The sequence below is a fragment of the Hermetia illucens genome, chromosome 3 (genome assembly GCF_905115235.1).
Source record: "Hermetia illucens chromosome 3, iHerIll2.2.curated.20191125, whole genome shotgun sequence".
NCBI lineage: Eukaryota > Metazoa > Arthropoda > Insecta > Diptera > Stratiomyidae > Hermetia > Hermetia illucens.
In genome coordinates this window covers 1224613-1240248 of record NC_051851.1, presented here as the reverse complement: position 1 = coordinate 1240248, position 15636 = coordinate 1224613, and the positions used below count along the sequence as shown (strand labels likewise).

At 42.2% G+C, this 15636-nt stretch overlaps 1 long non-coding RNA gene across 1 annotated transcript; it reads right to left on the bottom strand.

Moving 5' to 3' along the window:
- Positions 1–454: 454 nt before the first annotated feature.
- Positions 455–1351, bottom strand: LOC119651751. Its single transcript, XR_005249489.1, has 3 exons — positions 874–1351; positions 655–819; positions 455–592 (listed from the first exon to the last, which is right to left on the bottom strand). It is a non-coding gene; the product is annotated as an uncharacterized LOC119651751 (long non-coding RNA).
- Positions 1352–15636: the final 14285 nt, after the last annotated feature.

Genomic DNA, 15636 nt, shown 5'->3' with positions numbered 1-15636 from the left:
TTGTCAGCTCTACCCAGCCGCCAACCTGGAGGACTAGTTGGTACAATTTGTCCCGTTTTTAGGCGCGGGAGATTCGCCTTCATCCTTCTCCGTCTGCAGCTTTTCGTTAAGAAAGAGCTCCCAGCGGTCACCACGTGGAGATGGAGATAAGGTTTGGTAGTAGGGCTGTTGGTGTTGGTTCAGCAGGCATTTCCCAGGTTTTATGCTCCATCGTGGGCACCAATCCACGTTTCGCCCTGGGACCTATACTACCCTTTGAGCACCCTCAATGCATTCAGGTAAGGGATTTCTTCGAATTCTTATGGAAACGAATTTTTAGGGACGCGTTGCAAATATAGTTTTTTGAATATGGTAGAACTCATTCATAGAAGATTCTGTAAAAGCTGCGAAGCTCGTATTCATTTATGAAATTTCGGTTACCTCTAGCGAAAACCTATTAGTACTGATACACCAATTGAAATCATTCTCTCTTCGTCCTTATTTTTAAGGACTTGTCGAAACAAATTAAGCAGCCTCCGATAAGACAAATCAGTCAGGAAATAACAATATTCCTCCTAAAGACGTAAATATCATGCACATATTTATCATCCGCCTGAAAAATAATGCGTGGAATGATAGATTTGATAATGCGAACTCGCGCAACATTTTACTTACGACTTGTTGTACAACACATTCAATGCAACAATACGAGCGTGTCGCCTTGGAAAAATACATTACTTATGAGCATTCCATTCAATGTTAATGCGCCACTACACAGTTCATTCAATTCGAAGCTTCGCAGGCAGATCGATGAAGTTCCAAAATAACCTGAAATATAAACTAACAAAGAATATGGCTTAATTTAATGTCGTGTTTGTGCACTTTTTGGTATACTCGTAGAGTCGTGCATGAATAATAACAATCAGTCAGTTTGCTCCTTCCAGTCAATAAATATGTTCTGGTCTTACGTGGAATGGTACCTTTCACGTGGTAAGGGGGAGATGCCTCCTCGAAAACAAATGCCAACATCGTTGTGAAGCGTCGACCTTATGGGGCTGAGATGTTTTAAGGTAGTGTTTCAATCCACATGATTTTCTTTGACAATATCAAGTTTTTGGATGTCTTTTTAGGCTCCCAGGTAAGATACATCGCATCTAACACTTCGACTCGCCAGAGCTGATTCAAAAATATTCAAATTTATTTGAAACCATGATTGCCTTGTCACATCTCTTATTCAACAAATGTTCACTAGGGATTTTGCATTTTCAGGAAGCCTCCTCGAAACATCACCTTAAAAATGTCTAAAACATAAACATTGACACAAAATCGAAATCGTTTTGAGCATGAAAACGACAAGAGGTGCTGTACCCAAACATTTGATTTGAAATAATCACGGCATGCCTTGCAGCCAGCGTGATATCGAAGTGGATACGGATTCACTCAAATCTGGATAGATTTGTTTAGTTTGGGAAGTTCACTATGCGTACGTCGCTGACAGTTTTATGGTTTAAGCGCCAGCTCCTCGCTCATTGAGAGTACGTTGAAAGACATTCAAATTGAGTCAAACCACGGCGAAATAGAAATTTAAGGTGGGAAAATTAAAAAAAAAAAAAACTACGACGTCCTTCCACTCGAATTCCACATAGGATTCTGCTATAAATACTTCTGTGCCCTGAATAATCAGTCGAAGGAATAAATTGCAGAGACTGTATCCTCAGCCGTGCCGGAGCTTCGGAGACGACCCTCGGTAATGTTTACCGAACGCTTCCACTCCCGCCGAGAAAAAGTAAAAGCAATCTTATAAGCGATTACGTTTGGTAAATCCTCGGGGATTTTCAGATCTTGTACAGGCAGGCGAAACCTTTGTCATTCTTTCGTCTGTTCGCTTTATTCTCCTCGTCTGAAACTCTCTTCTCATTTATTTTTTCCCATTTGAGGCGGGAATAGCGACAGCCGGAATCCGAAGGAGGCATTTAGATTCGAACTGATGGAAAAAGTTTTGGTAGCTGTTTTATTGTCTCAGCCAATTTTTACCGAAACAAATCCTAAACCACTCTGCACGCAGTTGTTGGTTGTTGGTTTGATTGAATGCAATTGCCTTCTGGCCCACTCCATTGACAATTTCCTTGGGATGAAAATCACTGAAGGGTGACAAAATGTTGTGAAATAAACAAATTATGTACATGAGGAGGGTGGTGCAGAGTTGAATTGAATTTGAGTTGTCGAATAAGAATGAAGACTTGGGAAAGTTTTAATTTACTTATGTACATTCGATTTGGTTGTTCTAAAAGGGAATACCACACCAAACCTGAGCTGATGGAAATGGTTTTCCACTAGTGAAAAAATTCTGGACTTCTTTAATTGGTTTATATGAAGCCCCACAGATGATGGGTAGGTAGGTAGGTATCAGTGGCCGCTCCGAGGAGCTATGTTATAAGCGGGCCAAATTCTCCTTGACTTGGTACAGCTTGTAAGCCTTCGCCATCTCAGGCCCGCGGCTGCTAGGTAGTGCGAGTAGACTCCGCCCCCGACAGCCGCCAGCGGAACACCGACTGTATTCGCCGAGGGACTGCCAAGAGCAGAGCCTTGCTTGGCCAATCCGTCAGCTCGCTCATTCCCCTCTATGTTCCTATGCCCGGGAACCTAGTGGAGAGTGACCTCGAGCATGCCGCCCAGATGGTTGAGCGTGTCTCTGCACTGCCCCACCAGCCGGGAAGATGTCGTCGTTGAGTGCAAGGCCTTGATGGCCGCTTGGCTCTCGGTCAGAATGGCTATGGCTCGAATCACGCTCCAGCCATCGACCGACTTTCAATATCGCCAGTATTTCCGCCTGGAATACACTGGCGAAACGTGGGAGACCATACGACTTGGATACACCATGTGTATTCGAGAAAACCCCCGCGCCGACTCCATAGGCCATCTCTGATCCGTCCGTAAAGAATACCGTGTCATAGTCTTGCAACACGCCGCCGGTCTTCCACTTTGTCCTGGTTGGAAGGTCCACAGCAAAGTTTCTCGTGAAGTTCAGCATCCGGACTCACGTAATCTGACGGCACTGTACGCTGCAACATATTTGATGTGGAGGTCTAGGGGGAGGAGATGCAGGAGTACATTGAGAGCATCTGCTGGGCAGGACTGCAGAGCCCCCGTAGCACCTGCACACGCGGTTCTTTGAATCCTATTAAGCTTCATTCTATTGTATTTCTTCTTCAAAGCCTGCCACCATACAATAGAGCCGTACGTCAGGATCGGACGCACTACAGCGGTGTACATTCAGAGAACCATCCTCGGCCGGAGATCCCATTTCCTTGCAAAGGTTCTCTTGCAGGTATAGAAGGCTATACAGGCCTTCTTAACCCTCAGTTCCATGTGCAGCCTCCAATTTAGCTTAGGATCCAGGATTACATCCAGATACTTTACATTAGAGGAAAGAACCAATTTTTGTTCATTCAGCCGTGGTAGATGGAATTCGGGTATCCTTGTCTTGGTGGTGAATAGCATCAATTGCGTTTTAGTTGGGTTTATGCTGAGTCCGCATCTTGCGGCCCACAGGCACACTTTTCGCAACGCTTCTTCCATAATGTCGCTCATAATGGACAGAAACATCCCTGATACTAATATCACCAAGTCGTCGGCATACCCCACCACCTTCACCCCGCTGCTGTCCAATGTACGTAAAATTTTGTCCATTACTATTAACCAGAGCACCGATGAGATGGCGCCATCCTGGGACGTGCCTCGGTTCACAGGTCTGGTCAAGTGGTTGCCTTCCAGATCGGACTGGATTATCCTGGTATTCAGCGTGGATATAATCCAATGCGTGAGATACCCCTCCAATCCAATACCGGTCAAGGCTTCCTTGATGGCGTTGGTACTGACGTGACGTTGTTAAAAGCTTCCTCTATATCCAAGAAGGCAGCAAGGGTATATTGCTTGTACTGCAGCGACCGCCCAACCGTGCCAATTACCTCGTGAAGGGCGGTTTCTGTGAATTTTCCTTTGAGGTAGGCATGTTGGGACTTAGAGAAAGGCGTTCTCTCCATAATCGTCCTTAAATTAAAACTGGGATTGCCGCAAACCCTCCAAACAAGGTTCTAACTCACGGTCCTCCTCGCTGGAGGGAAAGTATGCTTGAATCAGCAGCTCCAAGGTTTCTCTAGACGATTCCGTCCAGGAGCCTTCCGACTTTTTAAGGAAGGATGGGCTCTTATGTTCCTTGGACAGAATCTTACTGAGCCTCGCGGATTCACTAGTGCTTTCGATGTTCTGACAATAGTCCAGCCAAGGCCGCCTCTAGGCGGTCCTGATGGCCGACTTGTACTTCGTCAGGCAGTCCTTGTATGGCTGCCAGTATTTTTGCCTGTAGAAGATGTTGAAGATTTCTCTGGTCAGTTTTCTGAGACTAGAGAGATCTTCGTTCCACCACGGTGGTAGGGTCTTTTTGCTGTACTTAGTAGGGCACGAGACTTTAAAGGCGGTATCAAATGCCTTCTCCAGAGCCCCGACCTTTGACTCCAGCTCGTCTGTCGTGCCAATCCTACCACAAATGATAAATTCATTACTTTAGTTTGACTTTTGAGAAAGCTGAAATCTTTGTTTCTCATCATGGATTTCAGATGGTTTAAAATGCACACATCATTCCACAATCTCGTCCCCTCGGACATTGCCATTCCACCACTTTTGCTTTGGTGTTTTTTTCGTAAAATGTTTCCTGATGCCATCATTTAAATTCATGGAACCTTTGCTATCGATATATTGCTTCTTTCACCCAAACACCATTATCACACCACTGTCTTATCGGCTTAGAGGACATTCTAATCCAAAAATGTTGAACCGATATCGAATTGGTGCGGAGAGACTCAACTATGCATACGTGTTCGGTGGGTCCCTTATTTCGGAATTGGCCACAGGCAACCCTCGACACTCAACTGAAGAGATATAGGCAAGCTAGCCCTTCTATTGGATTTTTATTAAGCCATTCATCTTGCTTTGTCCTTATTATTCTTCAAGAATTCGGTTCAAAACGATTAATCTATATTTGCAAGAGATTCTATATATCACGCACGCCTCTATTCTAGCTTTGTGGGTACAGGGAAAATGCGATTTTCAATTTCTTTTAAGATGAGCTGATGATGCACGCATGTGTGTAGTGTTGTATTGGAGCATATGTCATGGTTGCGATATGTCGTTCAAAGGCTACACCTCAGTACAGGACCGTGAAGCAGACGGCGGAGAAAGCCATAAATTACGTTTTACTTCCATTACAGTGCTTGTACGTACGCCATGTCATCATCTCGAGTTAAATTCGAGAAGACCGGATGGCCATTAATTTGGTATTAACCTATTGTGCGATTTCCCTCCCTTTACAAATCTATATTTGATGATTTACAGGGCACAAAATTTAGTTTTCGTCCTTCCAGTCGTGATGTTCGAGGAAACTGATGGAATCTGAAATAATGGATTATTTTCTAATTACACAGACCAGCAAACCTAAATTGCGTGTACAAGACTGATTGACAGTTTACCAATTGTTTTTCTGGGAAGGTAGTTGAATGGAAGTTTAGCTAAGAAAGGTCCTTGTAAGGTAGCCCCCGGCCGAACAGAACTTATACATTTTTTAAGTATTGATTTGCCATTTTTTATATTCGATGTGTACCCGGATAACCTAGTCGATATACGTATCATTAAATTACGAGTATTGGAAAATAACGTGGGCTACATTGACTCCAAATGTGGAAAAAAGTTTTGTCCCAATTGGTCGATCCGCCATCAATTGGAAGCGGACTTAGGGCTCCCTCAATCTTCAAAGAAAAGTAAGTTCCGCTCGGCCTAGTTTGGGCTTGAATATATAAGGCGGATTTCACTTGGTTGTAATTCGTACTTATTTCGTGTTTGCGATTATAGATAAAGGAGCGATTACCACCTGTAGCTACTTTCGATCACGCTGCTCCCAGGGCAGAGGCGAGGCAGCATCTGAAGAGTAACTTCTACCCTGGACGAAACCGTCAGTCACCTTTTTTTAAAGTTTCGTGTAAAACGAAACCTTATTAAAATCAGTTTATTGTCTGTCTGTCTGTCACACGCATTTTTCTCAGAAATGGTTACCGCGATGGACACCGAATTTGGTGGAAAGGTGGGAACTGTGAACTTTCACGCATACAGTGAGTTACATCATTCTACGTTGAACTAAAGGGAAGACCCCATACATGTCAAAAGAGGGCTTTAAATTGTTTTTCACCAAATATGGTCGTGTGGGGTATCAAATGAAAGGTCTCGGTTAATACTTTCCGAAACCATTCTTAGAAACTACCCAGCCGAAAAATCTGAAGAAAATCAAGAAGCTGCCACTATATAGTGCCTAGGCTCCAAAGTACCGTCCATACCGATATCTGTGTAAATAAAGTTAATAGTAGTATATTACTATTAGTTTTAGTAAGTTCATACCAGATTTGCAGCAATGTAGGTTATAACATGGAGCATGATTTTGGTCGAAATCGCACTATTACTAACGATATATGTATTGTGGGAGAATGTAGCACCCGTAGAGTAGAGCTTTCTCAAGTAAAAGCAGAAAACAGAGTTACACCTGCCGAATCGATAGTTTCCCGTTTGGGGGTCGGATGGGGTTCTTGTTGCTGGTGCGTAGCAGCTTGATCTCAGCGAAACTCACAGCAACAACTTATAATTGCAAGCATTGATCATCATTGAATCATTTGCAAAACAAGATTTTAGCGCGTATGATGGTCTAACTTGTAATCAACTAAAGGGTAATGCGATGGCCAGACGACCTTCTTGTGTGGCCCAAGACGATCTAGAGAGAAGAGATATCCCAAAAATCTAAAAAGTTGGCGAAATTGACCGTAAAGGTTTACCCGCGAATAATGAGCACTCAGTCGACACATGCTTGCACCCCTCTGTGCTAGCCAGGATCTGGAATTTCGAGCGGGGAGAGTCCTTTGAGCGCTACGATTCCTCACGCGCCATTATACAAAACTCACGTGTCTACACTGATGCGGGGATCCGCACCGGGTCTTGAAAATAACTTCGCAAACATAGGGATTGGCGCAAGCTTAACGAGTTAAACCAAAATGGGAACTAATTCTCCGGATCCGAGTGCCACGATCGAGCTGGGGGTGGGGAGATCCACGGCAGACCACAGTCCCGAGCCCTGTTTTTCTGCTTCAGATGTTTATTGAGGCGCGGCCTCCAAGTTTCCTCCCTTCCTTGACATCCTTAGGCCATTATTCTGGAGCATATTCCTAAAATGTGGGAGTTTTGCGGGGCTAAGGAGGAAGAGAGACGAAATTAAAAAAAAATAATTATACTTCATGACGCAGAAGTATATTTCCATGCAAAAACGATAAATGAGTAAATAAGAAAATAAAATAAACCGTCAAAATATTCAAAGAGAATTCAAGAAGAGAAAAGCAATGAAATAATACATAAATAAAAATAATAAAATAAAAATGGTAATAAAGAATGAAAAAATGATAAATGAAATGAAAAAATAATAAAAAATTATAAGAAAAATTAAAAAAAAAATTATGGATTCACCCAGAACTCTGCGTGTTGTCATTCCTGTGTTCCTTAAAATGAATGTTTAAAATTCATTTTTGTTTTTTCATTTTCTTGTTTTTCCTACCTCTTTATATACTGCTGGACTTTTTTATGGGGCTATGGGCTATGGGCTTAGTCGACCGTTTCCAAATTTGAAGTTCGTTTGCCGTATCAATGGTGACACCCCTAGGAATCAGAGAGCTGGACTTTACAAAGGATGACCACTTAACTGCTTCGTGTGATTGTGTGATTTCTCGCGGTCAAAATCCTTCTTCTCGTTTTGTCGGCACAAAAAATAGCATAATTGTTAAATGACACTCAATTCTCGCAAGTCCGGAATCTGAACCTTCTTCACCAAGAGCCAAAAATGATCTCCTCTGCCCATCAGCTATCTCCCGATCAGCCGCCCCCGCTGAACTTTTTTGTTTCTTATGGAAATATATTTGAGTACAGAACTATTCCATTTGTATTGCTCACTTTAGTGTGATATTGATATTTAGTATGTTTGATTGGAGTAAATTTACACGGAAAAAACAACCTAACATATATAACTATTATAACTCTACGACAAACTTAAGGGGGGGTTTCTAGTCAATTTTCCAAAAGTATAGTTATATACTATTCCTAACTTAATCTGAGTAGGTATCGATATGAAGGGTATTTTGAGGCCTGGACACTGTATAGAGGCAGTTTCAGTTTTTTCGGTTGGATAGTTTCTGAGAATAGGTCCGTTAAAGAAATGATCACTGTCGACCCCCGCACTTCTCGTCTTTTCAACAACTGTCAAAACTAAACTGTATCGAAAAGTACCAAGCGAGCCCTTTTATTTGTTACCCAACCTGACTATATTCCGTGAAAAAAAAATTGTGCAACCCTCTTTTGCATGAGTAAGGACGATCACACGATTTTTCCACAGTTTCCGGTGTGGGAAGGGGTCAAGGCGCGGGCTGGAAAAATGGCCTCATTGAAGACCACGAAATTGGCTGTAATGACACTTTTGCGAGCCTAGAACGCATGACCGACACAGACAAAAGAATTTCAAACTGTTTCAGTGAATATTAGTGTAAATATACGAGCTTTAAAGGCAACCAGCATTCCAGTTCCAGTTCCAAAGGAGTGTCTACACATTGTATTCACGTTTCCATAAGATTGTAACGCATAAAATAAAATCCCTCGGCGCTTTTAGATCCCCCGCGCTACACCTTTTTTGAAGTCTTTCTTTTTAACTTTCTAACGTCGATGTAAGTCGAACGTAAACCAAATTAGGCTTCCCTGAGAGCATTAAGGGGACAGTATCACATGAAAACTCCCGGCAATCTTCGGGTCCTGTTTTGCTTGTTTTTCTAATAATCGGGCTTCTTCTCAATTCCTTCGATGAACTACTAATTCATTCACTTATTAACTCACTACTATTCTTTTAAAAATTACCTGAAATATAAATTATGAAATATGCTCACGTCTTTCTTTTCCCTTGATCACTCGTATCTAACTCAGGCTATTTTTTCAAAATAAATTCGGCGTTAAGTTTGAAAATACCACAAAAATGAACTACAAACAAATGGAATATTTGTACATCTAAAACATTTCACACTTGGAATTCTTAGAACCTTTCACATTGTCCACTTTTAGGCTTGCACAAAAACGTCGTTCGAACTGCACTAGCCATTTTACTCGTCGCCCTCAAAAGGATTTTCAGCCGAGCAGCGATCCAGCTGGATTTTACCTTAGGCAGAAACATGCGTTTTGATTGCATTTCGCAAGATGCAACTTGATTTAGTATTATGTGTGAATAACAACAAGAGAGGTTAGAGATTTTTCTAATATAGAACAGAAATGTTTAAATGAGTTTGGCTTTTCTGGAAGGTTGAAAAGGTGATAGGGATTTCTAGATAAAGTTATGAAAATTGAAAGAAAAAAATGATCACTTTTGAAGTAGTATTTTAAAATGTGTGGATTTCGACAGGACAAATAGGGAAGGGGAAAGCAAAACGGAGATATGCTGCATACAATGAACTGAATCTTTCATCCGCTCGCCACTGAACGAAAAGAGCTAAAGAAAGCGTTTACCGAAACGTTAGTATGCTGGATAACGAAGCATTGCGATAGCAACATCTTGGGTCCTTTAGTAGTGGACTACGCTACAAGAAAGTTAGGGTTCAAGAAAAATTTGGATGCGGTATTTCTAATCAGGCCGGAGTGATAGACTGCAGAGTTATTGCACGGTATTTCCTACCGATGGGTGAAAAGTCGGTTGCGGATTTGGAGCGGGATGTTGAAGGGGGATCATTTGATCAACGAACTAATTAGGGGTACTTCTACTGCTCTACTACTGCGTGATCAGCGATATGTCACAAATCGTTCTAAGGCATTTGATGACCTTCATTGCATGTTCAATTGAATTATACTATGCATTTCAACAACGCTGATACTGAGTTCACATCCATGGCTTTGACAATCAGTAATTGATGCCTTCCACCGTAAATAAGCAAGGATGATGATCTGTCACGATAGTGCGTAAGTCCTTGTAGATAAAGCTTTCAACATTGGGTTGAGCAATTGTAAAAACATATAGCGAGATTCAAGAGCATGTATGCCAGTTTCGTAGAAGTCCAAGTGTCGGGTGTTGATAAATTCGCCGAAGGCAATTTTGACAGCCTCTTCGTTCCTAAATTGTTTCTCCGCCAAAAAATGATCCAAATGCTGAAAAAAGTGGTAGTCGGTTGGCGAAAGGTCCGGTGAGTATGGTGGATGAGGAGAGTCTCATACTGCAATTCGTTCAACTTTTGAACCGTTGTTCTGAATACATGAGGTCGTGCACTGTCGTGAAGGAGGATCACACCATCTCTGTGGACCAATCTTCGCCGTTGAGTACTCCATTTTTGGTGCATTTCCTCGAGTTGGGCACAGTATTTCTGTGCATTTATCGTTTCTCCAGATGCCAAAAAGGAATAATGGATAACTATAGCTGTAGACCGCCAAACAGTCACCATTATCTTCTTCGGATGGAGGCTAGGTTTCGGTATATGCTTCGGTGGCTCATCAGCATCTAGCCATTGTGCTGATCGGCGACGATTGTCGTATAATATCCATTTTTCATCACATGTCACTATTCTGTGCAAAAAGGGATCGCTTCTGTTGCGGGAGAGTAAAGAACTGCAAATTTTCATTCGAAGCGAGTTTTGCTTCGTAAGGGCATGTGGAACTCATTTGCCGAACTTTTTCATCTTCCAAGTTCTTGCAAGTGCCGGGAAACTGTCGAATAGTGTACGCCCAGTTTCTCTGCAATGTCTCTCACAGACTGACGTGCCTCGAATTCTTCTCGCAAACGCAACTCGTGGCTTACTTTGAAGGTTTAGGTCGCCTGACCGGAATTTTTCGAACCACCGCCATGTGGCTCATTCGCTTACCGTATCAGCGCCAAATCCGCTGTTAATCTTCTGCTTTATGACCGAGTTATGAACTCATACAGAAAAAGTATACGTTCTTGGCTCTTTTCCATGCTTTTTTCCTTTCTATTCACTGTTATGACAACGATGGTCAAAACTGAAATGACTCCTTCATTAAATGTAGGAGTATTTATACTTCATTATATGACACAAACAGAGCCAACTGGTGGTGGTTTGACACAGCCAAATCGCAACTAACTTCACTTGATTGCCAAATCGGCCATTTCATGTGCAACAACCTAATACTTAGGGCGACTGCTATTTTTTGTAGGCTCAATAATATTTCGAACACTACGAAGGACTCTTATGTGTGATGTCTCCTGGTTTGAATTGAAATCACACAGCCAGAATATTGCCTGAGATAGGTAACATCCAGCGAAAAATAAGACTATACTGGATTCGAAGGCTCACCATAGTGTAACCTTATAGTCATATTATTTTGACTTGAGCGGGTGAGGAAAAGAATATTTTATCTTAAATTGCTTCCCAAGCAAATTTTTGAAATAAGTTGATGATGTAGGCGCAATTTTTCTTTGCATAAAGTTGACACTTTCTCTTTTCTAGGGTCGAAAATCACAACCGATAACAGCTACGATGATGAAATCCGAGCACGATTGTTGTCAGCCAACAGAGCCTATTTCAGCTTACAAAAACTGTCAGGGTCAAAGTTTTTACTGTACAAGACAATGATCTTGCCAGTCCTCATGTATTCCTCGGAAACTTGGGTTCTTAGCAAGAAACATTGCGAACTCTTGGCCGCGTTCGAGAGAAGGATCCTCCGAAGAATTTCTGGCTCCCTACATGAGAATGGACGATTCCGTAGCCTACACAATTACGAAATCTATGAACGATACCATGACCGTCAGGCTCTGGATAAAATCCGGATCAATAGGTTACGGTGGGCGGGTCACTTAATCCGTAGGGATAAGGATGATCCCACCCGGAAACTCTATAAGGGCAATATCTACGGTAGAAAAAGAAGACGAGGCAGACCCTGCCTAAGATGGAGCGATGGCGTAGGCCGGGACGCCAGATAGCTTTTAGGGATATCGAATTGGTGGACCTCGGCGCAAAAGCGGGATGTCTGGAGTTCCTTATTAAGGCAGGCCTAGACCGGATACCGGTTGTTGCCCCGTTGATGATGATAAAGTTGGATTGCACGAGAAGTAGGTTATTTCAAGTGTTGAATTGATTGATAATGGTCTTTGATATTACTCTGACTGTGATGAAAAATTAAGGAATGTCAGTTAATAATTGTGTTCCTCCTTCCTAAGGTTCATTGCTCCTGTCGCCACATTTCTACATGGATAATTTCTGACTTTTAATGTTTGGAAGGGAAGTCTGACACACAAAGCCGGGAACGAATTTTCTCTCCAGCCTAATCAATTCGTGCATAGCATTAGCCCGCATAATAGAATTATCTGCATATTAACACACTTCATAAGCCAGTTGATTTATGGCCACCATCTTGAATTTAAATTGGAAATTTGTTTGTCATCAAAAACCTCCATTCCTGTTCGCCCATGCTATCACAACTCGCATATCACATCCATCCTTCCTAAACCACATCCCTTGGAATCGTGATTACAGTGTAGTAATTCTATATCTATGTGGTTCGAAATGATGCATCTGCTGGAAGATTCCACTTTCATTTAAATTAACTGTAGAAGAAAATAATATTCAACTATTGTTTTCCATCCAAATCGTTCCGTGTTTGCCAGCACATGAGCCTGGGCATTTGGGTGCAGCTCATTTGAATGTAGTAGTCTTGGCGAAGGAACAGCCTCGAAAATAAAATATGAAGGGTTTAGACAAAAGGGTAACACCGCGGTTCTGGAAATTTACGTGTGTCACGCTTAATCTGACCCATTGTTCCAGTTAGGTCATACAATGGCTGGCCCAATGTTGTTTGAGTCAGCTGCCTTTTGCGGTGTGCCGCACTACAAAAGCTTTATTGAAAACGCTGAATACGCTTATGGAACTGTGCGATAATGCGTTTTGTTTTGAAATGCAACTGGAGTTCAAAGAGTACTTTTCGTAAAATATGAATTAGACAAGCATAATATAATGCTGCCCTCGGTTATTAATGTCCTTGCATCCTCTCGTAGGTATCGGTTGGGAACGCGCTTTTCCCTTCCTTCCTGGGACAAGAGTAGTTTGACCAATATTAAAATGGTAAAATCAGGGAAATTGCTGGCTCCTTTATTCGAGCAAACTTCCACTTCACCCGGGGTTCAGGCTGGCTCGTTTTCCTTGACCAGCCTTCCAGTTACATATTTGTCAAGGACATCATTGAAAATAAGTGCCTTGGGGCCAGTTCTAACCATTTTAATTTCTTCTCAATGCTTGATTACGTTTTGATCACAAACATTCTCCTCTTCATCGTACGTCGGGAAAAAACTGCTTTACATTCTCAATTATATTTACCGCCATCATAGCACACTTAAAATTTATTTTGCTCACCACCAATTCAGAGTTGGCGGCCATAAATCAAGCCGCTCCGGAGCAAATTTTTCGCGCAAGCTGGCTTCCCGTGATATATGTACGAAATGGCGATATATATAGAGGCATCGTAGGCATGATCCTGTAGGACTTCCCTTATCCCTTATCGCTCCTGGACCAACACACCCTTACATGTACGCAGATAATTCGAATACGGTTTCTGTGGGCCCTGAAAAAATAAGCCCGCCATACAAGAAATGAAGGAATGGGTTTTAATCCCCAGCACATTCTTTTTCCTTGGTCCTTGTACGCTTCCTTTGCACCGTATTTTGATGATGATGATGCTGACGTAGTTGTGTGATTGCGAAGATACTTGAAGAAATTCGGAAAAGGCAAAATCAAGGAAATTTATTCAAGTGTTCGAGGCATCCTCGAACCCTTATGCCTTATAGGAAAAAGCAAACGAAGGAAGTCGTCCCTAGTCTCCGTTTGGGTTTTCTCGACTCCAGCAAGAAGTCCTCGGAGCGAATTGTATTCTGGTTAAGAAGACTTTCGCCACCTTCGCCACTTCTTCTGATGAAGTATATCATGGTTTTATTTTTGTTGTTCATCAGAAGGCTCGTCGCACTTCTTGAGTTTTTGGGCTGTAACGGAAAATTTCACTTTGGTGTAAGGGTGGTCGCAGATGGCGTCCGGGATCCCTCATTTGTAATCTGTCTTTCGCACCCTTGAAAGAGTAGGTATGCGACTATAATAAACGCAGTGGGTAGGCTGTAAAGCATCTTATATAATCTACTGAAATATATCACACTTAGAGACGTGATGTATTACTCGTTGTTGCCGGGACTCGTAATAAGTGGAGGCCGATAAATTTTTCTGGACAAAAATATACCCAAATGGAGGATTTTCTTTCGATACTCTTAAAAATTTGTAGTTTCGTTGTAATAATCCTCTTATTTTAAAGGAATACACCTGCTCACGAAAGTATCTGTATTATGCTTTATTTTCATGACCATAGTTTTCAAGAGAATAAAGAGCATGAGGTGGCACGCATATAGACTAATTTGGTTGCCATTTTTTCAAAGCCACAATATTTGCACAGTTTCACAACCATCATATTTAACCGTTTTTAATTAATTCAAGGATTCGTCGATTCAAAGCCCCCACTTTCTCTATTTCCAAAGTTCAATGTCGCCAGGTTTTGTTATTTTCCCCGGTCCCATTTGATTGAGTAAGAGCGATCGGTTCATGTTTGCCATTTGTATAAAATTGCTAATTAGGCAGGATCTTTCAACGAGGATTTTGTTATACTGGGGTTTCTTCGCCCACCCATATTGCATGTACCGAATTCTTTATCCCTATGACTTTTGTCTTTACCGACAGCGAACCACTGATGTCGCCTACAATGATAATATGGTCGCCAGTAATTACGTTGTAGGTTTTTTTTTCCAGAGTCATTGCCGGAGGATTCCTTTCTCGGCATCGGGAAAAGCAACAGATTGAATAGTCTTTCCAACACAATCAGTTTTCATCAGTGAGTTCTCTGTAGCTTCTTATTATTGAAGGAACGTTTTAAAAATGCTCTTCGAAAAAGTGCCCGCAATAACAATTTACAGCTACTCCTCTTACTTACTCCTGTTTTGAGTGACGCTCCTTCATGTTTTATTTCGAGTGCCGGACCCTGTCCCAGAACGTTCATCACACTCCGCACAGAACCAGCAAGCGGTGTCCGTAGATATCCATACTTTCTCCTGGTGAGAGTTGAGCCTGCAGTGACTGGCAAGTATTTACACTGTAATCCGAGGGCTATTCTTGGTGAGATTTATTCTTTTGTGCGTTTGGGCTCGTACCCCCCATAAGAATCGTGGACTGCTCCATTCCTGGTCAGCTCGCCCAGTATAGTTCCTTCAGTCCTTCCTCTTAACTTTTTAATATCATAACCACAAACCTGTTTCCGATTCCATAGAAAGGTTCTGCTCCATCCAGAGGCGTTCTTGCTCCCTTCCTGGCTAGTTCGCCTGTTGCCTCATTGCCTTCCAACCCAATGTGGCTTGAAACCCGGAGTATCCAGACGAGCCGAGCGTGTTCAGCCTCTCAAGGTATCTCCATACCGCTTTAGATTTCATCTAGTTGGAACTTAGTGATTTGATCGCTGCTTGGCTGCCGGTTAGAATAGCAACATTCTGCCCCCTATAGTTCCTTTGGAAATTGA